This window comes from Canis lupus, chromosome 36 (genome assembly GCF_011100685.1).
Source record: "Canis lupus familiaris isolate Mischka breed German Shepherd chromosome 36, alternate assembly UU_Cfam_GSD_1.0, whole genome shotgun sequence".
Lineage (NCBI taxonomy): Eukaryota > Metazoa > Chordata > Mammalia > Carnivora > Canidae > Canis > Canis lupus.
The window spans coordinates 30,001,519-30,025,436 of record NC_049257.1 but is presented as its reverse complement, the minus strand read 5'-3'; the positions used below and the strand labels follow the sequence as shown (position 1 = coordinate 30,025,436).

The 23,918-nt window shown below is 36.7% G+C and overlaps 2 long non-coding RNA genes across 8 annotated transcripts in view; one reads left to right on the top strand and one right to left on the bottom strand.

The window, feature by feature from the left end:
* Positions 1–14,514, top strand: part of LOC102156408 — a 38,020-nt gene extending 23,506 nt beyond the window's left edge. For 4 of the 7 annotated variants that reach the window (XR_005384904.1, XR_005384905.1, XR_005384899.1 and 1 more), the window contains 3 exons: positions 1,309–1,443; positions 8,209–8,329; positions 14,048–14,213. This is a non-coding gene — a long non-coding RNA (uncharacterized LOC102156408). Of the gene's footprint in view, positions 1–1,308; positions 1,444–8,208; positions 8,330–8,534; positions 8,822–11,949; positions 12,297–14,047; positions 14,214–14,372 lie in introns of those variants that run through there. The other 3 variants (XR_005384901.1, XR_005384903.1, XR_005384902.1) reach the window with 3 other exon arrangements.
* Positions 7,123–10,286, bottom strand: LOC119867859. The gene is made up of 2 exons (XR_005384906.1): positions 9,615–10,286; positions 7,123–8,677 (listed from the first exon to the last, which is right to left on the bottom strand). It is a non-coding gene; the product is annotated as an uncharacterized LOC119867859 (long non-coding RNA).
* Positions 14,515–23,918: the final 9,404 nt, after the last annotated feature.

The following is a 23,918-nucleotide window of genomic DNA, read 5'->3' as shown; positions in this document are numbered from 1 at the left end:
TCCCACGTCGGGCTCCCTGCAGGGAGCCTGCTTCTCCCTCTGCCTGTCTCTGCCTCTCTCTCTCTGTGTCTATCATGAATAAATAAATAAAATCTTTAAAAAATAAAAAATTAAAAAGTCGGTAACAGAAAGACAACTGGAAAATCTTATAAACATTTATAAACATTTAAACTATATATTGCTTATTTTCTATTCTATTTTACTGCTTCATTTACTTTTTCCTTTCCAAATCCCCTAATTCTAGTTTGAATCTATTGAAAAAGTTGATGAGGCTCTTTTCACACTACAGTTCATGGCTCTACTCCTAAATAGTGCTTGAAAATTTCCTGAAGTGTCATTTTGAAGGATCCTGTTTATTTATTTTTAAAGATTTTATCTATTTGGGGGTTGGGGGGGAGAGCGAGTGCTCAGGAGGTGTGAGGAGGAGCAGAGGGAGGGGAGAGAGAGAAGTATAGTCTCTACTAGCAGGGAGTCCGGGAGCCCTCAGATCAGGGCCTGAGCCAAAGGTAGATGCTTAACGGATGGAGCCACCCAGGAGCCCCTGGAGTCTCTTGTGTATTTCTCTTCATTTTGTTAAAATTTTTATGCCATTTTCATGTCTACCCTTAAGAAAAAGACTTTTAAAAAAGGACTTATGCCGTTCAATTCCTACTTTTCTTCACTTCTCAAGATAATTTTAAATTTCAAGGAGTTATTACTTAAATCAATCTACTTTTTCCCCTCCTGCTATTAACTATTAACCATTTTCCCTAACAAGATAAGTTAAAAATTAAGGGCAGTAGTTGTTGAAGGTCTGGCTGTTAAGGAAAAATGCATGCTAGCAAAATAGAGATCGCTTGCATATTTCTATCACTCTACCTCTGAGAGAATCCTTGATTAAAATCTCTAACTTTGCTTTAAACCAAGTTAAGAATTCAGTTTCTGTAGATCTGCTTTCTGATCTAACAGCTTTTCAATGGAATTATTATTTTTTTTTCCTGAAAAAATGGCACCCATATATCCAAAGTTGGGGGAAGGAAGCAATGGAAGGAAAGGGTTATGAGCAGGTTATGGAGACAAAGCGGGCATATGCAGGAAGGGTTTCCAGGGAGGGTTTATCAACTTTGAGAGAGAACATCTTTGAGTTAGAATCTGTTTTGAAATCTCATTTATAGAAGTTAAAACTGGCTGACTTTTGAATGTTTGTTACTGTCTTTTTTTTTTTTAAAAACTCTTCTTACAAATGTTTGTGTGTTAATCAACACAAACGGATCCATGGAGTAGTGGACCTCTAGCAGTCAATTCACAAAACTGGTTTGTATCCATCAGATTGTGAAAGTATTGGGATCAACCCCTTTGTTGGCCGTGTGACACACGATGATGCATTCCACAGAAACAAGACAGCCCGGGACAGAACAGAAACAGATGACCCGATACACTCGTCTCATCTAAATGATGCTACAGGTAACAAGGATAATTTATTTCCATACAGTAGTGAATTGGAGTTTGATTCAGATATTTCATTTGGTTCACACACCAAATCCCAATCAATATAGGGCTTTGTCTTATGTTATTGTTTGTATAACACTTGCTTTAGAATATCAGTTTCTCGGTTTTGTTTTGTAGATCACTACTAATCATGTCGTACTACGGTAATAAGATATAAAGCAGCAATGTCCTATTTTAATCTTGACATTATTCAAATAACTAAATCGACAGAGGGATTGACAGAAATATAAGAGAACTTTCTGGATGGAGAAAATTTCTGTATGTAGGTCACATGAAAGCATGCATTTGTAACAAATTTGTAAAAGTTCATTACATGAAACATTTAAGATCTGAGCGTTTCATTATAATTATACTTCAAGGATGTTCTTCTATTATATGATGTGGAAATGTTGGGATTCAGAGCCGAAGGCCAAGAGAGAATTCTTGAGATGTTTCTGATGCCAAAAAAAGGTGCTTTTTATTATAGCTCGGGGACAGGACCCTTGGGCGGAGAGAGGTGCAGTGGGTTGTAAGGAGAAATTATACACTTTAGACTTGGGGAAGGTAAAAACAAAACAGTCTCCAAAAGGACTTTCGTCTGCTAAAGAGGACTTGCAGGATACTGGAGGCCTGACTACGGTCAAGCTAGGTTGATTTTCCCTCTAGCAATGCACTGAGATTGGGAGTTCTGGAGGAATGTTCTACTCAGCCTGCCCCAAGTATTTGACAGTGGGCTCCAGATCATAAGAAAATTTAATTTTATTTACATTTCTTTTGCTTTTGTTCCCCACATCATTATATTTTGGTAATATGAAGAAAAATAATCCTATAAAATAACGGTACTCATACCTTGGAAAGAAAACATTCTCTTCTATTTTAAATAAAAGGGAAAAGCGAAGACCTATCTGTAATGAAATTATGCAGCTGCTACTAAAAATACAACCCTCACATTTATGTCTTATTCTTGATGAGAGAGAAACAAATTTTGGAAGCTGGGTAATGCCTACATATAATAGAGTCATTGGCTTAAAAAAAATATTCATATTAAAAATTCCATATACATTCCAAGTCAAATTACAGGGTCTCTGTTAGAGAACATCTCCAAAAAATATTTTCATATCAACTCATATATCAAAAAGAGATGTACCGAAGACATACTTTTGAAAAACTCTACATGTACTTTTGATTTTTTCTTAGACATAAATATCTGAGGGTAACTTCAGAGAACATGTATATTTTAGACATTTCTAAAGCTTGTGGTCTCTTTGCTGTGTAAGTATTCAGAATGTACCTTTTTTTCCAAATCATTTGAAAAGAAAATTTCATATTTGCTCTTCTGAAGAAAGCTTTCACAGCTGGTTGCTTTGAGTATTTCCAGATATGGTTTTCCAAATAAAAATATAATATTTTCTATTAAGGACATTTTCTCCTGGAGTGCATCAGCTTTTTTCCACAGTAAGTCATTATAAATTCCCATTGAAGTTCCCTCACTAGTTTCCACACAGATACAAATCCGAGCGTGGTAGGATTCTATCAAAATTAACCACCACAATGTCATCACCCATGTCTTTCTCAAATAATATTGCTTGCAAGTTCCAGGTCAGGCATAAGAATTCTAAAAACAAACAAAGCTCCTACCCTTTTCTACTTGGACTAGATTTCAAATCATATTTGCATAGAAGGGACAGTATACATAATTGGAAGTTATTCAGTGACTTAAAAATAATTCATAGTAAGAGTGAAGTGGGAAACAAAGGCAGAAAAAAAAATTAATTAAATTTCCTTACTACCTACAGCCCACTGACAGACAAGTCCTTGAAACAGGCAGAGGGACCTTCCTCCAGGGACTCAACAGCCTCAATGTTAATACTTTGCTAAAGTCAAAAAGCAATCTTAGCCTGACCAAGTCCTTTAGAAATTTCCTTTATCTCTAACCACCCCCAAGGTAGGTGTTGACAATCATCCCCTAAACATGGGCCCACTGATATACATCTGAAAGGTCTCAAGGCTGAAGTTTTATTAGACGGTAATAAATCACCTTTTCCTAACAATAGCTCGCCCCCTCAAGGTCCTGGAGATCTTGCTTCCAAAATCCCTTAGAGATTTATGCTATTCCCTGAACCCCTCCCAACTTGAAAGTATATACTAGGCCCCTCCTCATGACCCCAGAGGCGCTTTCTGCCCCTAGGCCCTATTCCTGTGCTTTAATCACCTTTTTGCACCAAAAATGTTTCAAGAAATTCTTTCTTGACCGCAGGCTTCGAACCTTTACCTTCTTTCCTACATCAAGAGTAAGTATAATGTGAAATGACACAACTTAACCAAAGATTTTAAAATAATATATTGAGGGATCCCTGGGTGGCGCAGCGGTTTGGCGCCTGCCTTTGGCCCAGGGCGCGATCCTGGAGACCCGGGATCGAATCCCACATCGGGCTCCCGGTGCATGGAGCCTGCTTCTCCCTCTGCCTGTGTCTCTGCACCTCTCTCTCTCTCTGTGACTGTCATAAATAAATAAAAATTAAAAAAAGATAAAATAAAATAATATAATGAGGTCAACCTGCAGCAAATATTTTATTATACAGAAAAAAAATAAAACTCAATTTCAATATTAGGAAGTATTTTAGTATTTCATTTGCTAATACTGAAATGATTATTTATTTATTCATTCATCTATATGTATTGCTCCTCCTACGAGGCTTATAGTTATGGTTTTGATATTTTTCACTAATATTACAGTGGGCCTGGGAGAGATGAGTGACTTTTTAATAAGAAACTATTCCATCTCTCTCTTTGAGAAGACATACTAATCCATAACGAGTCATTGGATACCCCTTCTTGGGCAGAGACCCAGGTATCTTACCATTGCATGTTTTCTGGGAAGAAATGGGCACTAAAGTTTATAGTTTGCAGAGATGGTATTTTGAGTCGTATAAATAAATGTGATCTCTACAAGCAACTGCTGTGCTTTGAAATACTCGACAAGGAGGAATGGCCAATAAACCTTGTGGTTATCTCAATCTGTGCTATATCTGCATCTTCTTGATTTAAGCTTCCAAAGACTGAGCGCTTAGTGAGAGACAAAGGGAATGATTCATTCTCTTTCAAGCTCAAGATATGCCCACAGTGCCTACCGAAATGATCGTGAAGAAATTATTTTCCAGATTTTTACCTTTAGCTCCACGCCATTATGCCAAATAATCATCAGGCTGATAAAGAATTTATTATAAATTCACTCGTGCTTTGAGACTATGCGCGTGCAGACAGTAAAGCCTTTATTAACTATTGGTCCATTCACTTTCCTCTGAAACGTTCCTATGTATTCCTTTCTCTATGACTTTACTTACATACCATTTGCCCTTGTATTGAATGATTTACCTTCCCCATCGTCTGAAACAAAGCTAAATGTTATCCAGAATCAGAAACCTTATTGAGAAAATAAGAGAATTTATTTTTTTATTTTTTTTTAATTTTTATTTATTTATGATAGTCACACAGAGAGAGACACAGGCAGAGGGAGAAGCAGGCCCCATGCACCGGGAGCCCGACGTGGGATTCGATCCCGGGTCTCCAGGATCGCGCCCTGGGCCAAAGGCAGGCGCTAAACTGCTGCGCCACCCAGGGATCCCAAAATAAGAGAATTTAAAACAAACAGACTGACTTGGCCTGACGCCTACTTCTCCCAGTGAGTAAACTGGGATACATTTGGTTTTGGATTATCTCACAAGTGACTAACGTGAAGAGAGAGATGGCAATGACGGAACCAGTGACATCTTCAATGGTTCATAACCCATCTCTCCTACCTTTTCACTATAATTAAAGATATTCTTGAAAACACTATGTATTTAATAATAAGGACATGAACGCACCTTTCGTTACTCAGGTGTTTTTAAAGGGGATATGTATCCCCTCCTCTTCTCCTCAGACCCCTAACATCAAAGCCTACACCACAATTCTCTCATCTGATGATGGCTCTTCTATTTCGCTGACAAAACAGGTGCAATTAAATAAATGCTACCTCATTGTCCTAAGGTTCCAGAATTCCTTCCTATACTCTTTGATTCCCTGTTTGTTACAATGGAGACATTCTGCTGATATCAAGACCAACCCATCACTCTTGACCTTGATCCCACCCACTAACCTAGCATATGCTTTCATGCAGCCATTATCCACCATGTTTTTTCTGCATTTTCATTTCTCTACTATTAATAGTTCATTCTTACTAGCATACATACGTGCTTCAAGAAAGAAGAAAAAGCGATCAACACATGAGTAAACCTGACACTCTGGTATTTTCCCTTAATTTGGGCTTCCAGCTTGTTGCAGATATACTTTGCAGGACTCTTACACTGGGCATAAGGTCAGTACTTTGTACTACCAACTGCCCACAGTTGGCTTTTGGACTAAAATTGTGTTAATGAGCCCCTACTCTGGCTCTCATTTGGTCAGCGTGCTACCTATGATGCCACTTCGTGTCAAAGCACCTCCAGGCAGCAGCGGTGGGGTCAGGAGTCCTTCACCTTCTATGTCTTCAGGAGCTAGCATGTAGGACATTAACCAACCCTTTCTCCATGCTCTGTGACGCATGTCAAGTATTTCTCCATGAGTGTCTGTGCCCTATTTCCTCTAAGGGTGCAAGGCCACACTGCTATACAATGCCAACCACCCCTTCTTTCTTTCTTTTTTAAAAGATTTTATTTATTTGAGAGAGAGAGAGAGAGAGAGAGAGAGAAGGAGGCTCCCCACTGAGCAGAGACCCTGACACAGGCTTTGATCCCAGGACCCTGGGATCATGACCTGAGCTAAGGGCAGATGCTTAACCAACTGAACCGCTGAGCCACCCCCCAAACAGGCCTTTCTAACTGATGTCTTCCTCTCTTGCCTCAATCACTGTATTGAAGATGTGTTCTCCCAGGTAGATTTTAAACCAGGCTGGAAGGGGGTTGTATTTTCCTTGTCTCATCTCCCTTAAGCACCCACCCAATATGATGAAAGACACGGATGTGGTCAACATTGTGGGAAATCACGTTCTAGGATTAAAATAGTTCCAGCTAGACTTCAAAAGAATTTAAGGTAGGAAGGTGTGTTTTGCATTTGTACTATACATGTTGAGCGATAATTCAACATGACAAGAAAACAGATTAACATTCCTATTTTCCTGCATTCCCTAAGTAAGATGTGTTTTTGTAATCATCAACTAAGCACAACACCAATCTATGGGAGTCTTTGAAAAATAGTATTCACAAACAACACAATGGGTGATAAAGCATCATGAGTAATAATTCTATTTCCTAACTAGCTTAAATTTTTATCAATAAGCTACTATAATTCAAAGAAGTCCATGAATTTTGCTACATATTTTTAAATGGAACTGTTTATATAAATAGGAAGCCCACAACATAATCCTTTCCCTGAAACCTCGCACATCCTAGAGGAATCCAGAAAGGGTGCCAATCACTACTAAATGAGGCAAAGAGTATGTGGAAGAAATAAAGTCTGGGTATTCAATAGGTCTGAAGACAAATGATTCAAATTGGAGCAAAACAGTAATAAAATACTGGAAAATTTTATGGGAAATCATTCTATGCAAAATAACAAAATATATGAAAAAATAAAAATGGTAGTTTACCATACAGGTTTGATTATATTTGAGAGGACTTTAATGGGACATTTTCGAAATTTATCAGCAGCAACTAAGTCCATGAGGGGGACAAATACTAACTTAAGGAAAAGCACATTACACAAAAGAAATGCAATCATAATATACAATGTGACAGCTCAATTAGAAGCCACATGAACAATAAATACTAGCTTTCCAAAATGCATGTGATAAAACCATATCTGGAAACGATGGAAAAAGAATATTTAGGGAGTACAGAGACAAGGGAGGGAAACTTCCATCTTCTGTAGTAAGAGGCCATGGATAAGGTCTAACATGGAAAAACCACAAAATGTCAGTGTAAACGTAGCATTTAGCAACTTGGAGGTCGATAGAAGAGTTCAAGGGTCAATGCCATTGTCTCCAGGTATCAGAAATAAGGACTTATAAGGGATAATAAAAGAGGTACTGTTTTTATTATTAGTCACATAGAACAACTTTATTTTGAAAATGTACATTAACTAATTTGATAATATTGACATTTAAAAAGTATTCTAAAAATAAGCATTTGATTTCAACACAAATTCATTTTTCTGATCAGTCTAGCCACCTTTTCTTTTTTTAACTTGTATTTCTAATGGGGTTTTCTATAGCTAGACATGGTAAAGTAAAAATAGATGGGTCATAAATAATTTCCTAAAGTAGCTCTTTTGCTTTTACTCCCTCCTCTAAATATAAATATCTTTGAGATAAATCCATCAATTATCCCCTTCCTGTATTTGTATTTTTAATATGTGATTTTAAGAGATATTGCTAAATTCCACAAAAAAAAAAAATAAGTGGCTGGTGACTGGCTATACAGAGAATTACATAAACCTCATTAGAGTATATTTTTATTTTTCAGATAAATATAAAAAATTGCTATAATAATATATTTTGTCAGGTGCTGCCATACTATGAGTGACTGATACTCTTCTCATGAAATATCCTTCAAATCACAGGCAATATGTCTGGTCAAAACACTGATACTACTGTAATTATTATCGTAACCAAATTTTCCTTTGATTTCCTTAATTCTTCAGACTGAGCATCTGATTCTAAAGTATAACCTTGACTTTTGCATTTACCTTGAATCATTTTTTCAGGTCTGCAGGCTTTCTATTCCAATCTGATCTCACAAATTCATCCTTTTCTGTTTTCTCTGGAGTTTCATCTTCACGGGATGACAATTTTTTACTAAGAGAAGTACGGAACATAACAAGCCAGGTAAAGATGCCACAGCAAAAATTGGCCAAATTCTCTGAACAGTTTCATGGTTTGCTCTACTCCCTAGCAGTCCAGTGCATGCAGCTCAGTCTCATGCCTCTGTAAGATTCGAATTATTTCTTCCACTGATCCTGGGATGATTGTGTTTAGTAGAAATTAGGAAGTTAAATAAATCAGCGCTAAGGGAGTCTCTTGTACTCTGCAGGGGAACCAGGTGTGCCCTAATCTCCACATGGCAGGAAATGGAAAGAGCTGATAGGCACAGAAACATTGCTTCCGTTCTTCTAGCTGCTGAAGTATTTAAACAGGAAGGCCATTAGACTGAGACGGTTCTGACGCCTTGGTAACCTATGTAAGCAAACCAAAACAGAGGCCAGAGTCCATGCACTCAACACTGAGAAAATCAAACAAGAACCACCAGTCACAAACAGCCAACCTTCCCAAATAAGCAACTGCTTAAAACTATGATTAATCAAACAATTTCCTTGCTTTGCTGCTTCATCTTCTGTATAAACCCTCCTATCACCACCCCCGCCCACCCCACCCCACCCCACACACACACCCAGCTCCTGCTACTGTCGGTGGAATTCTCCCAACTACCTTTGGCCTGATTCAAAGGGACACACGCTCAGATGCACTCCTGGACACCTGGTGCCTTAGTCCACCTTTCAACGTGACCTTTTCTAAGAATTGGCTCTTAAACATAGGTAGAAGGACGTCTCGATAGAAACGTGCCATGTGTGCCTAGAGAGGTGGATGGCTATATAAATCTACACGTATGGAACTTCTTCTCTTCCAACAAGTAGAAAAAATAGTAAAACATACACATAAAGTTCTGAGTTTGCAGAAGTACAACGAGAGATCAATCATTTTCTTCCGAGACTGGGAAAACAAATCTCTTTAAGTGACGTGTTCTCCCAGAGTTTTTAAATTTAGGGGCTTAAGGTTTTTTAAATTTGTCTTTTAATGTTTCTTATCTACAGGAGGGTAGAGCCATAAGGCTTTGAGGAATAATGTGGCCACATTTTAAGAAAATACTTAAATGCGACTTCTCTACTAAAATTAACCATCTTAAAGTTACTTGATATTGGAGGGGTGGTTTATGGTTAGTTTAAATCATTTCCCCACTAAAGGAAAATCCCATGGGCATCTGGAATGTTTCTTTATTTTCTCTGGTAGCTATTTTTATTGTCTGTCTAGACTTTAAAACAGGCTTCTAGGTGTGACTAATAAGCCACACGGAAATACTTTGCATCACATTACACTTTCAGATGTTCTCACACACCTTGCCTTAAATTTGACTAGACTCATTTTCACTGAGACAAGCTTTCCCAGGGTGGCTGTTCAATTTCAATTGAAGTTAATGGGTCTAATTCTGCTGCCTCTACCGAGATGAGATCACCTTCTGATTCAATGTCAGCACCTTTTAAAAAGAATCTCTTTAAGTGCTTTGCTGGAGTCAAGTCTGAAATTAAAGTTTGCAAACAATGGATTTTCATTTCCGGTTATAGAAAATCTAAATTTTATCTGGTAATCAAGAGAAGGGAACAAATTAGAGAAAAGAACAAAATCAGCTATATTCTCACTTCTGATTAAAAATGAGCAGGAAGGGGCTCCTGGGTGGCTCAGTCAGTTAAGCCGCCAACTCTTGGTTGTGGCTCAAGTCATGATTTCATGGGTCATGTCAGGCTCCTCGCTCATTATCTCATGTGCGTGCTCTCGCTCTAAAATAAATAAATACATCTTTAAAAAATGGGACAAGAAGGCCTAGAATGTCAGAGGAGTACTCATGACACTAAAGTATGCTAGAAAAAATTATTTTCAAGTTTCTGAGGTGTTCTAAATCCTTTTAATACCCACTGCATGTTCTTATTAGACAATTATTTTATCTAAATATTAAAATAGTATTTCCATATACATTAGATTGTAATAACTTTTGTTCTTGCTGATGTGGATACTTTTTTCAAATATTCTAATTATACACATAATGATATAATTTCTATATAAATGAGAACTGTTTATTGCCTATAATGCATTCATCTTGAATTTCAACATCTGTTATTAATTTTCTGAAAACACAATATGAATTTTTAAACTGCATTAATAGTATGCAAACAAAGCAACAAGCTCCTGGCATTCACCATAAATATATATAAGTGGGTATAAAGCTCGCCAACTACTCTTGTGACAAAATTTTCCAAACTGTTCCATGGTATTCTTTTCAAAATTGTCAACCTTCATTGCATGGTGAAGGTTTTGACGGGTTAAGCATAGGAAAACTATTTGATTACATCTTAGGCAAGTAAAATTATTTTTGCCTGTGTTTATGGATAATAGAAAATTTGCCCAAGAAGTAAAATTGAAAGACTTGCAATTTACGAGACTACAATTTTGCTCTTTTAATTTTTTTTTTTTTTTTTTTCACAAATGGTTACATGTTAGATTTGACTTAAGGCTAAACTCTCTGTCACTGATTGAAACAAGGTGTTGAGTGCCTCTTACATAGTTGTAGTTGTTAAAATCCTCATAACCACCCTCTGATGTGGTACTATTTTTAGCTTCATTTCACCCATAGAAATTGAGACTCAAAAGAGATAAGACCCTTGCTAAACATCCTCAGATTAGAAATCCACAAGGCCTGGTTAGAATCAGTCTGTCCATTTGATAGTCCTTAAAGCTTTAGTTCAACCAAATAAATTCAGTTATGGTGGCTGCAAGGTCCTGGCTCTGCCTCAATCACTCAGGGCATAGACAGACTTGTCCCTTCCATCAGATTACTTACAATCAAAGGTAGACAGTCCATCCACAACTGTGCTCGAGATATTTATGTGGTGGATGAAAATTACAAGGTGTCTCCTGATTCTGTCTGGGTCTCAGAGAGGGTCTAGGAAAGGGGTCTAGGAAACAGTCGTGACCAGGCCTTGTCTGACAGAGGTGGCTGCTATTCAGCTCCACTGATTTGCTAAGTTGCAAAAAGGCAACTCATCCTTTTTTAAGTTAAAATGTTCAAAATAGAAAAAAAAATTTTGCACGAATGATCACAATTTTTGAGTCGACAAAAAAATTAAAATTTTAAAACCCTGTGAGGCAAATTAAAAAAAAAGGGGGGGGGGGCTGGGTTTGGTTTATAGGCTTCTAGTTTGCAACTTAAATGCAAGTATTTGCTCATTCCATTCCCTCCACTGAGATTCTCTTTAGTCCTTTGAGCTCAGTGACTAGCAAGCATCACCGTCTCCACTCCCACCTAAGATTATAATCAGTGACTAGAATTATTTTTCTGATCTTCTATACTCATGATCTTCTCTACTCACCTCCCCAGTTCCAGGGAGGTGACTTCATTTCTGTTTTTACTATGTTGTGATAGCATTCTCATCATCACCATACCTCAGGCCACTCTTGCCTGAGGGATTTTTCCTAAAACATTGTGTGTGTGTGTTTGTGTGTGTGTGTGTGTGTTAATGTAACATTCCTTGTTAGAAACTTCTGATGTGTTCCTATTACCTAACAGAAGTAAATTATTCTGATATTAAAGGCCTTCTATGAGCTGATCCAATCTACTTTTAGCATTCTGGTTCAGAATTTCCTATTCATCCTCTATTAATTTATCCTGTATTATTCAGGGTTCTCCAGAGAAACTGAACCAAGAATTGGTTTACATGATTATAGAGGCTGAAAAGTCCCAGCTTCTGCAGTCAGCAAGTTGAAGACCAAAAAGAGTTGATGGTATAATTTCAGTCTTAAGTCCAAAGGCCTGAGAACCAGGAGAGTCAAAGGCTGGAAACATTTGAAAATAGCAAGTAGTAGTGTGTGTGTGTGCATGCGTGTGTGCTAAACATACGGCTGAACACCTGCTAAACATATGACTGCAGCAGGAAATGGATTAGAACTAAAAGGAGGATGACAACAGAGGGAATCAAGGGAACAGGAAAAAAAAAAAAGAACAACAAAGTATTTAACCTGAAAACAAGCATCAAGTGTGATTTTTGTCAAAACAAGTAGAGTAAAACCACATGTGTTCTTCTATTCAAATACAGAATCGGAAGACTTTTTGCAAAAAAGAAGCTATGATTCATAGATTTCTAAGTTGAGGCTGGAAAGTTGCAAGTCAATCTACTACCACAAGAATAGTTACTGGTATAAAGTCAGCCGCTCTTGTATATTTGTCTTAGAATTTAATTGAAAACTGGAATTGTAACGTTTCCAAATGATAGAGAGTGGGAATTGTTTCTCTTAAAGAAACATTCTTTTAATACATGTTTAATTTATTAATGTCTTATTTAGATCCACAAAGAGACCTAAAGAGACACTGATTACAAGCCAAGCTTTAAGAAACATAGATTTAGTGTAATCAAATCTGAAAGATAATTTTGTGAATTGAATAATTTTTAGTTAACTTATGCTTCTACTTGGCAAACATTATAGGAACCATGATTATATGACTAGACTCCTCTGATTTATAGTCATGAAATCTATCTGAAAATATATTTGGGTATATTTTCAAATGTGAAATGTATACCCGGGATTACACACTAGTTTGAGTCTTATAATCAACATTTATGATGATACTGAAAAGATACTCTGTTCTTTGATTAAATGAGTTTTCAGTTTTCACTATTTTGTTTTATAAAAATTAAATAACAGTCTGCGGTAATGGAAAATTACTTGTAAAGGCACTTTACAATTTTGAGTATATTTAATTCATCATTTAGCATGAAATATGGTGGGTCCTCAAATTGTGCTTTAAAATGGCCTATCATATAAAGAGTTTTAAAAAAAAAATACTGATTTCTTGAACTGCAGGGACTAAAGTATCTTCCTAAAAATATCTCTAGGTTGAAAAAAATATCAGGTGCGTAATGTCCGAAACCTATGAGATCTGGGCAAAGAGAGGATCAACTGGTTTTTTGGCTGTATTAATCAGATGTGGAGGCCTTGGGGGAGGATGGAAAGGATGTGGTAATTGAAGTCCCAGTATCTGTGGTTGAGAGCTAAGAGGACTGCAAGGATGCTGAAAATACACTGCAGATGACATAGCTGCTGGCAGAGGAGAAAAGGCAGTTGCATCTAATAGATAAATAGTGTCTAAGGCACAATTTGCCTAGAATATCTGTGTCTGGAGAGATGCAGGAGATGAAAAAATGGCAAGAAAGGTAACTTTGGAGTCAGTGTTGGTAACTGGAAGAGAGGATGCAGGATTGCTTAGCAAGAAGAAATGAAAGTGTACTGGGAGGATGGGAGATCAGAGAAGTGAAAGTTACAGAAGAAGGAGTGACTTATGCAGTAGGAGCTAATGGGCACTCCAAAGAACCAGAAGAACCTAGAATTCTTCAATTCATCATTTTTCCAGTGGTATTGGAATTTCCAACGAATTTATTGTCCATCCATCATTTGTCTATGATCATACTGGGGGTGCTACAGTGCCCATCAATACATTGTTGAAACAGAGGCGCCTGGGAGGCTCAGGCAGTTAAGTATCTGCCTTCAGCTCAGGTCATGATCCCAGGATCCTGGGATCAAGCCCCATATCATGCTCTCTGCTTGGTGGGAGCCTGCTTCTCCCTCTCCCTCCGTCTGTTGCTATACCTGCTTGTGTTCTCTTTCTCTGTCAAATAAATAAATGGAATCATTAAAAAATAATAATAATTAATGAAATGTTAGAAATAAAAATACTGTTTTATCTATGAAAAATAAAAGACTTTAAGTTTTTTTTCCCCACAGGTAATGAAAATCCTTCAAGCAATAAGCAACTCTATAAAAACTACCAATGCATATCTTGCTGAACATGCTGTCAGAGAAATGTCATTGACTTCTTAATGTGTATTATTTAACTTTTGAGATTTAATTTTATTTGCAGCAACAAATAAAAATTTCGTTATTCACTTTCAAAGCACAATGCTATATGCTACCTGCATCTAATCTTTCTCTGTCAATCACAGACACACACACAAAACAATCAAATGTAGACGACTTTTCCCACATGATAGAATAAGGTTCAAAGTTGAACTTTATAATGTCAAATAATTTATATTTATACCTGGTTTAGGTATCATCGCAATCCTACAAAAATACTACAGACAAACACCTAAGATTGTATCTGTAAATTTGGATGCATTTTTTTGCGGAGAACTTTTTGAAACCTAGAAGTGAGTATGAAATGGGCCACTGATAATAAATGACACGAGCTCTCTGGGTAAGGACCAATGCCAGCTTAATGGGTTCATTATGTTATCTGCAGTCTCTGAATTATTTTTGGAATAGGTAAGGGATGTTTTCAGTTATGCCTCAAAGTATTAAATAAGTAAGCTTTCTAATGAAAACGAGAAAATTTCTCCTAAGTTAATGTATCATCACAAGCCATTCAGGGAACAAGTCTATCAGAATATGTTTTGAGTTAGCTTTCTCTATTTGTCACTTAAAAGTATATTGATAACATCAGTGAACAGAGGGTGCAATCCGAGTTTCCTCAAGATGTCGGCACATCAGCTTTGCTGTAAAATAAACTAATTTCAAAATATCTTAATTGCCTACCAATTATAAAAAGGATGGTTATGATTAACAAGTGAACCCTTGGTAGAAATATAATTTCCTGAGACACTTAATAAGAGAGGTTAAGAAAAAACAAATAAAACCTAAAATTGCCATGATTTCATTTTAATCTATAGAATATAAAGTTAATGGCAAACCTCTCCCAGCTTCCCCAGAGTGTCTGACATACCATATTCAAATGTCTATAAATTGAATACAATGAAAATGAACTTCCAGTCTGTCTCTTTTGTTCAGACTTTTATGACATCATAATTTGATATTGAACTAACCTAATTTAGGGGCTGGCAAGCTTTATATGTAAAGGGCAAGGTAATATATATTTTCAGCCTCGTGGGCCATATGGTCTCTTCTCAAATACTCAACTCTGTTGTTCTAGCATGAAAATCAAAGATAACAAATGAGCATGGCTGTATTTCAGTAAAACTTAATTATAAAAACAGGCAGTGAGTCAGATTGGACCCATGGGTCCTAGTTTGTCAACCCTGTTTCAATTTATCTTCCTGTCTCCAGTCTTCCTGTTTAGATACTCCTGATCTTCTGGTTAAAACACATGACCCAAGGTGCATCAGGGTACCACACGGGATTCACTGGGACACCCCAGCATATTTTAAATTTTCAAGGGATATAGGATAGCCTTTGTTAGAGGCCATGTGAACTATTACTATTCTGTGACTTGGACATAACTACTTAATAAACAGGACCATTAGGTATTTTTTGGCCTGGAAGGGCCTTTAAAAATTACTGATATGTTGAGGCCTGGAACTGAGACAGTCTGGGGCTCTCTGCTCTATTCTAGCCTACTTTTTCTCTAGGATACATTTTCTTAAAATATTGTTTCAATATGACTCTCTGCTGCTCCAATAACTTCCCTTATCTCAATAATTTCCCACTGATTACAGTAAAATGAAAAAGGCAAACAACAACAACAACGACCTGTCCAATTCACAGATCTCTACCTTAACACAGAACCACAATTCAAGGACTAGGTAAAAAAAAAACAATTAATCCAGAAGTCTTGAAATATGGGTGTTTTTAGACAGGCATCAGGAAAGACATATCACAAGATCAAAGGAAGAAATGAAAAAAATATAGTTGAAGGCATAGTAAATAGATCAATATGATTTATTAGAGAGATCGAAGAAATTTAACAGAGAAGTGAGGGAAGGAAGTGGAATATAGGCAAAGAAAAGCACCAGGCGGGACATAGCACATGTGCAGGAAAGCCCTGTCAGATCATTATACTACAGGGTCGGACGAATGCTGGATGAGTGGGCTGGGCCAAACCATGACGGACACTGTGCCATACAACAGGCTCAGGATATTATTATGTAGGCAATGAAGATCCATGAAAGGTTTTGAGAAGGTCAAGTCTTACTTTTAGATTCGTAATTACAGCAGCAATATGGACGAAGAATTGAAAAGACTGGAGATGGAATCAGGAGAAGGAATGCAAAATAAAAATCAAAATTAATGGAGCCCTTACTCAACTATCAGGCAAAATTCTAAACACTTTACATGTATTCACATCTATTCCTCAGAGGACACCTGTGAAATAGGTACTACAACTTTTTTTTTTTCTATTTTAATCTAGGACACTAAGGCACAGACACGAAGATTATAGAGTAAGGAAGTAGTATAGTTGGAAATAGAACCTAGGTGGGTAGCCTCAGAACTCATGCTCTTAAGAACTCTATTAATTTCCTCTCAAAAATGTAAATGAAAGATGATCTAGGGCTCACTTATGATAGTAGCAATGGTATGAAGAAACTGGAAGTCAGAAACATTCAACTGATAAGGATTTACTGATTAATCCCAAATAAAAGAGAGACTTTGGTGATATTCCTCAGTTTTCAAGCTGTAGTGATTATGGGAATAAATAGCCAGTATAGAAGACTAAGAGTTTGGTTTGAAAAATAAGCTGTTCAAGATTAAACATGATAAATTTGAAATGCTGAAATATCCAGGCACAGAAATTCAGTAAGATGTTTTGTATATAGCCCAACAGCTCTGGCAAAGTCTAATCTGAAGGTACAGATTATAGAACTACCAGAATTGTCAGAAATGGTAATATAAGCTACTTAATTGCTTATGATCATCCAGATAAAGTGAATAAATTGGTTAGGAACCCAAGAGTTCATTAGCATATAAGGGTCAACAGAGGAAGAGCCCAAAAGAAGACTACTGGACAGGTCTTCTAAAAATCTACCAGTTATACCATAACCTCTTCCTCACCTCCCGCATCCATTTCTAGCAGGACTCAAACTATCTGGCATATCCATTGCTCTTTATCAATGGTTTCTTTCTGATAAAACACAATGCTATATGCCATATAGTTTTTGTATTGTAGCCACATGCCATGGAAGTTTTATAAATATATTGCTAGGTTTTACTTCCATGTTACTGGGAGTTGCTTGAGAAATAGAAGAAACTTCTAGAGAAGCAGAGCAGTATGTCTGAATTCAATACATATATTATCAACAGACCACCAAAGCTGTTCTCTGAATCACAACCTGAAAGTGGATGAACAGGTCACCACTTCTCTGTTCCTGGCTCTGGACTGCTGGGAGCGTTTCTTTTTTTTTCCTTATTATAACTCATTTGCTGAAGACATCTAATACGTGTTTCTTACAAATTTAAGCTGCCCAACCCACACAAGTGTGATGGCCCACCACATATTGTACTCTTTTCTGCTGCGCTTGCCAAAATCCTAACGTAAGCCAGTTAGGCATGAACAGGAATCATTATTAGGACACTGGAAATCTTCATGAAATCAACAGGGCACATTGCTGGGGCTCAGGAACAAGGAGTAAGTGGTCTCTAGCTGTGAAGATTTGATTCCCTCTTGCTTCGTATTCAGAAAAACAGCCTTTTTCTGACTTTTTACATAAAATGGCAGTAAACATGGTTTTAAAAAGCTCTTGAGAATAAAACCTTTAGGCTTTAGAGAGAGGTGGCTGTTATCACTTAGTCAATAAGTCCAAATATCCCAAGAAAAAGAATCATTATTTAGTCATTTACCCAGTTTGGAGTAATCAGTGGCCTAGTTACTAAATAACATGTCATGTAACCACCTGGAAAATCACTAGGAAAAAATGTTTGTTGACATTCCCAAATACGTCTACACATTAAGTGTATTTAAGTTATGCATAGATAGCTTAAAGTCAGTCCTCCACTGGACTGTAGTCTACTATGTCAACCCTGTTTTCTTCCTATATTTCTTATCCTGATTGGATACAAATCCAAAGGTCAGGGACCTTTATTAACACAGTATAATTAAGGTTTTTGAAAAAAAAATGATGTTGATTTAAAAAAAAAATTTAAACATACAATAGGAATGCAGTATAGAAGTGTAAGAGAATTTTCCTGTTCAAAAGGAAAAAGAAATAGGGATTTATTAAAGCAGGAAAGTTACATGCAATGGAGAAAGGAAAACCTCTGTAAACACATTAAAATAAAATTAAATACACTATGGAAATTGTTCATTTAAATCTTTGATAGTTGTGAAAATTACTTCACTGGTGTATACATTTTTCGCTTTATGGTTCATGTTAGTTAAGCAAAGTGAAAGAATTGCATTTCAAAGCACAAAGGCTCAGTTTTCACTTATGTGCAGAACACATCTATTTATTTAATGATTTAATAATCACCAAGTATTTGTTTTCGGTACAGTTTTATGTGTAATAAATTTTTCTATTTCAGTAACATGTGAAAGTGGCAAAATAAGATTTGTAAAAATATATCCCTTTTTCTTGAAGATTTTACTTATTTATTTGACAGAAGGGGGGGCAAGCACAAGCAGGGGGGTAGCAGAGGGAGAGAGAGAAGCAGGATCTCCCCACCCCAGAGAGGGCTTGACCCCAGGACACCGGGATCATATCCTGAGCCCAAGGCAGATGCTTAAGGACTGAGCCACCCAGACACCCCTGTAAAAATATATCTTAACCAAAGTTATTCAGAGTAAAATTAAGTTCATTTGAATCATTTTTTAGCCACAACTAGCTATATGTATTTAACAAATGCTACTATATTTCAAATTATATTTAATAATATGAAATGAGAATCTTTCTTAGAACTATTACAGCCCTATTTCAATTATATAACACTTTCAATATACATAACAAACTGTATTTTCTTTCAAATTCTTACCTAAGAATTTCACTGAAATGTGTAAATATTGCCTTACCTATAGGCTGCTACGTACGCATACCTGTTGCCTAAGCTTTTGGAGTAATAGGGAGTGACCATCATCACAGCAATAATGACATGATGGCGGATGCAGTGATTATTTAGGTAGCATGACACACTTGTTACAAGAACAAGGTCTGCAGTCATAGTACCTGAATTTTGAATGAGCATACCTCACGTTATTGCACCCCACTCTACTATACTTCTCGGACACTGCATTTCTCACTGACTGAAGGTTTGTGGCAACCCTACATTGAGCAAGTCTATTGGAATCATTTTTTCAAAAGCATTTGCTCGCTTACGTTTTTCACAGTTTGGTAATTCTCACAATATTTCAAACTTTTTCATTATCCTTACATTTGTTATAATGATCTGTGATCAGTGATTTTTGATTGTTACTATTGCAATTGTTCAGGGTGTCAAGAATTGTACCCATATTAGATTGTGAACTTAATAAATAAAATACCGTGTGTATTCAGAGTGCTCCAGTATCCAGCCATTCCCCCATCTCTGTCTTCCTCCTCCAGCCTCTCTATTCCTCAAGACACAACAATATTGAAATCAGGCCAGTTAATGGCTTTACAATGGCCTTTAAGTGTTGAAGTGCATAACTGTACATCTCTCACTTTAAATCAAAAGCCAGAAATGATCCAGCCTAGTGAAGAAGGCATGTCAAAAGCCAAGGTAGGTCAAAAGTTAGGCCTCTTGGATGAGTGAGGCAAGTTGTAAATATAAAGGAAAAGTTCTCACAGGAAATCAAAAGTGCTACCCCAGTGAACACACACCTGATAAGAAAGTGAAACATATTATTGCTTATAAGGACAAAAGCTCCAGTGGCCTGGATAGAAGATCAAATCAGCCATGACATTCCCTTGAGCCAAAGCCTAATCCAGAGCAAGGCCCTGACCCTCTTCAATTCTATGAAGGCTGAGAGAAATGAAGCAGCCGAAAGAAGTTTGAAGCTAACAGAGGTAGGTGCCTGAGGTTTAAGGAAAGAAACCGTCCCTATAACGTAAAAGTGCAAGGTGAAGTAGCAAGTGCTGCCTGTAGATGCTGCAGCAAGTCTCCAGATCCAGCTAAGACCATTAATAAAGGAGGTTACATTAAGCAACAGATTTTCTATATAAATGAAATGAAATCGCTTTATATTGGCAGAAGATGCCATCTAGGACTTTCATAAATAGGAAAAGTGGATGCCTGACTTCCAAACTTCAAGGGACAGGCTGACTGTCTTGTTAGGGGCTGATGCAGCTGGTGACTAAGTTGAAGCCAGTGCACACTGGCCAACGCGGATATCCTAGGACCCTTAAGAATTAGGCTAAGTCTACTCAGTCGATGCTCCATAAAAGGAACAACAAAGCCTGGATGAGGACGAGTCTGTTTACAACATAATTTACTGAATATTTTAAGCCCACTGTTAAACCTACTACTCAGAAAAAAAGATTCCTTTCAAATATTCCTGCTCATTGACAATATACCTGGTCACCTCTGATAGAGATGTACAAGAGGGACTTGTTTTCATGCCCTACTATAACACAACATTTTGTAGTTTCTACTTCAAGTCTTCTTATCTTAGCACATCCTTTAAGAGAGCAGTAGAACAGACTGAGGTGAATGCAGAGTGTCTTAAGACCTTTGGCATAAAATCCCTGAGATGATTTTTATTCTTACCTGACTAATAAGAAATGCTGATTAATTATACCTTAAATTTACCAAATGATGAGAAAAGATATTATCTGCAATGTCCTTAAGCTGTGCTCATTTTTCATTTTTAACTTTCTTTTTAATCTAGGATGATATATAAAACACAATGCTTATTTAAAGTGTGTATTTGGTTACATGTGACAATGATAGTATGTTGCTCCCAGGATCTTCCCGGGGATTAAAGTATTAAATGTGAATGAGCTTTTTTAAAAAAAGTTAAATGAGAAAAGCATTATTATTTGAAACTAATTGTTACAGTAACCATTAGCCATGTATATCTGAATGTACATACATAACTAGGTTAGTAGTTACTAAGATATCATTGCAATCATATTTTTGATACTACACTGTTATATAGGATTTACACCCATTTATTTACTTAGGGCTGTCATGTGTTCCTTCAAAAAATATAAGGGCATATAAAGTAAATATTATTTTTCCCACTTTGGGCATGAGGAAGTCAAGACTTCCAGAAATAGTGTAACTTGCTCATGATCATAGTAACCACTGACATTCCAATTGATCTGGTGAAAATTATGCATTCTTTTCACCATATCATCGTATTTTGACTTTTTAAAAATGTCATAGCTTATCATTTATTTCCATTTAATTATTTTACCTATTTTCTTAATATAATCCACCCTGGCTTATACATTCCAATTTTTAAAAATAGGAAAAAAGCTGTTTTGATGATTTTATCATGTTAGGCTAAGAATTTTAGTCCTGGTAATTATCAATTATTTTTATGTATATGCTATGCATATGTAAGTTTTCCAAATTACAGGTTCAAGATACACACAGGCAAAAACACATACACATTTTATAAAATAAGGAAGAATGCAAACAGTATTGAACCATGATATAGATACAGTATATAAAGATATAATAAATGTGGATATTGTGAGATGTCACTAAAATATTCTTCCATAAAATGGGATTAATATGGGATGCCTGGATGGCTCAGGGTGTGATCCCAGGTCTGTGGATTGAGTCCCATATCGAGCTCCCTGTGAGGAGCCCTCTACTCCCTCGGCCTGCGTCTCTGCCTCTCTGTGTGTCTCTCATGAATATATAAATAAAATCTTTAAAGAAAATTTTTTAATGGGATTAATATGATCCCATTTATCAGCAGTTGTAAGAATGTAAGAAGATAACGTATATGAAAAGGTTTTATAAATTGCAAGGACCTGAGAAACTGTTACAGGAAATCATACTAAAATTAAATCTTGAATTTTGAATGAATTCCAGATTATTTATAACTATACTTTATAAATACATACTATGAAATATATAACTATACATTATTACTATATAGATATTATTTATATATCATGAATCCTTGACATTTTAATTTATAATCTAAAACATTTGATAATCTACTAGAAACTAATTTGCATTGAAGTTTGTTCTTTCCATTACTATAGTATCAGTAAAAGAAACTCCTTTCAGTTTGTGTTATAAACACATTTGGAATAAATATAAAGATCTACTTCATTTCTCTTCTAGTTTTGGGTAATTATCCACTGAGAATGGAATTTCCAAATTAAACAATTATTAAGAAAGTTACAATGGGATTTAAAAATATATACAGTATACTTGAAAATGATTCTAAACATTTCTAAAACATTAAAGTCTTCACAGTTCATTACTGTTTCATGCTACAGAACACATCTGAATTTACATAAGCCTGTCAGTATATCCGTATGAACCAATGGGGCACCCAGGATGGCTCAGCGGTTGAGCATCTGCCCTCGGCTCAGGTCGTGACCCCAGGTCCCGGGATCGAGTCCCACGTCTGGCTCCCCGCAGGGAGCCTGCTTCTCCCTTCTGCCTGTGTCTCTGCCTCTCTCTCTGTGTCTCGTGAATAAAATAAATCTTTAAAAGACAATCAAAAACTGAAATGTGTAGTTTTTGTAATTAGAATAATTTATTAGGGGATCCCTGGGTGGCTCAGTGGTTTAGCGCTGTCTTCAGCCCAGGGCCTGATCCTGGAGACCTGGGCTTGAGTCCCACATCGGGCTCCCTGCATGGAGCCTGCTTCTCCCTCTGCCTGTGTCTCTGCTCTCTCTCTCTCTCTCTCTCTCTATCATGAATAAATAAATTAAATCTTTAAAAAAATAGAATAATTTATTACATCATAGAACATGTTTATACTTCTTCCCTTATATAATCTCTTGATATTTCTAACCATCTTATAAATATTATAGAGCAAGTATTTCCTCTGCTTCAAAAGCAGAAGACGTGCACTCTAAGGTACTTTGCCCAGGGTTATGCAGTTATCCTGTAGGTGACCCAGGGCTAGATTCTTGATCATCTAAATCTCTATAAGTGGAAGCCAGAGGTTTCCTTAAGTGCTAAAGGAGCTGGTTATAGTTACTAGACTTGCTATAATCTCTTTATAAGTGGTATCCAAACCGAAATTTCAAGTACTTTCAGTCTAAGCTTTTGTATTCCATGACAACAGTGTGAACAAGAGAGAGTACTGTAGGCTAAATAAAGGTACATTTATTATGATGCACCCTGGATAGCCATTTAACAATATCCAAATAATGTTAAATAACCATTGAATGCATGTGATGATTTTTTTTTTACTTCTTTACAATATAAAGTGAAGTGATTTGACATTATCTAGTCAACAAGTATTTATTGAGTGTACAGTATGCTCCAGGCACTGCTCTAAGCACTTAGGATTCAAGAGGAAACAAAACAGACACAGATTCCTGCTTTTTTGGTAATTAACTTGTTAGCTAGGGATAACTGACTTTATTTTTTTAAGATTTGTTTGTTTTAGGGAAAAAGCGCACACACACGCAGGGGGAGGGACACGGGGGGGGGTGGAAGAGAGAATCTACAGCAGACACCACAGTGAGTGCAGTCTGACTCAGGGTTCGATTCTATGACCCTGAGATCACGATCTGAGCCCAAACCAAGAGCAGCTCACGGTTAACCCACTGTGCCCACCCACCCCAAGAGTGACTGATTTTCACTTTGTAAACATAATAAATAAAGTACATTGGGTGGTAATAAGTTCCATCGGAAAAAGGCAAGCAAACTGGGTCGTGCCAGAGGGGTGCCAGGGTAAACAATTTTGTATAGCGTGGTCAGAGTGAGCATCAGTGAGAGGGTGATGTTTGAACAACGACTTCAGTACGAG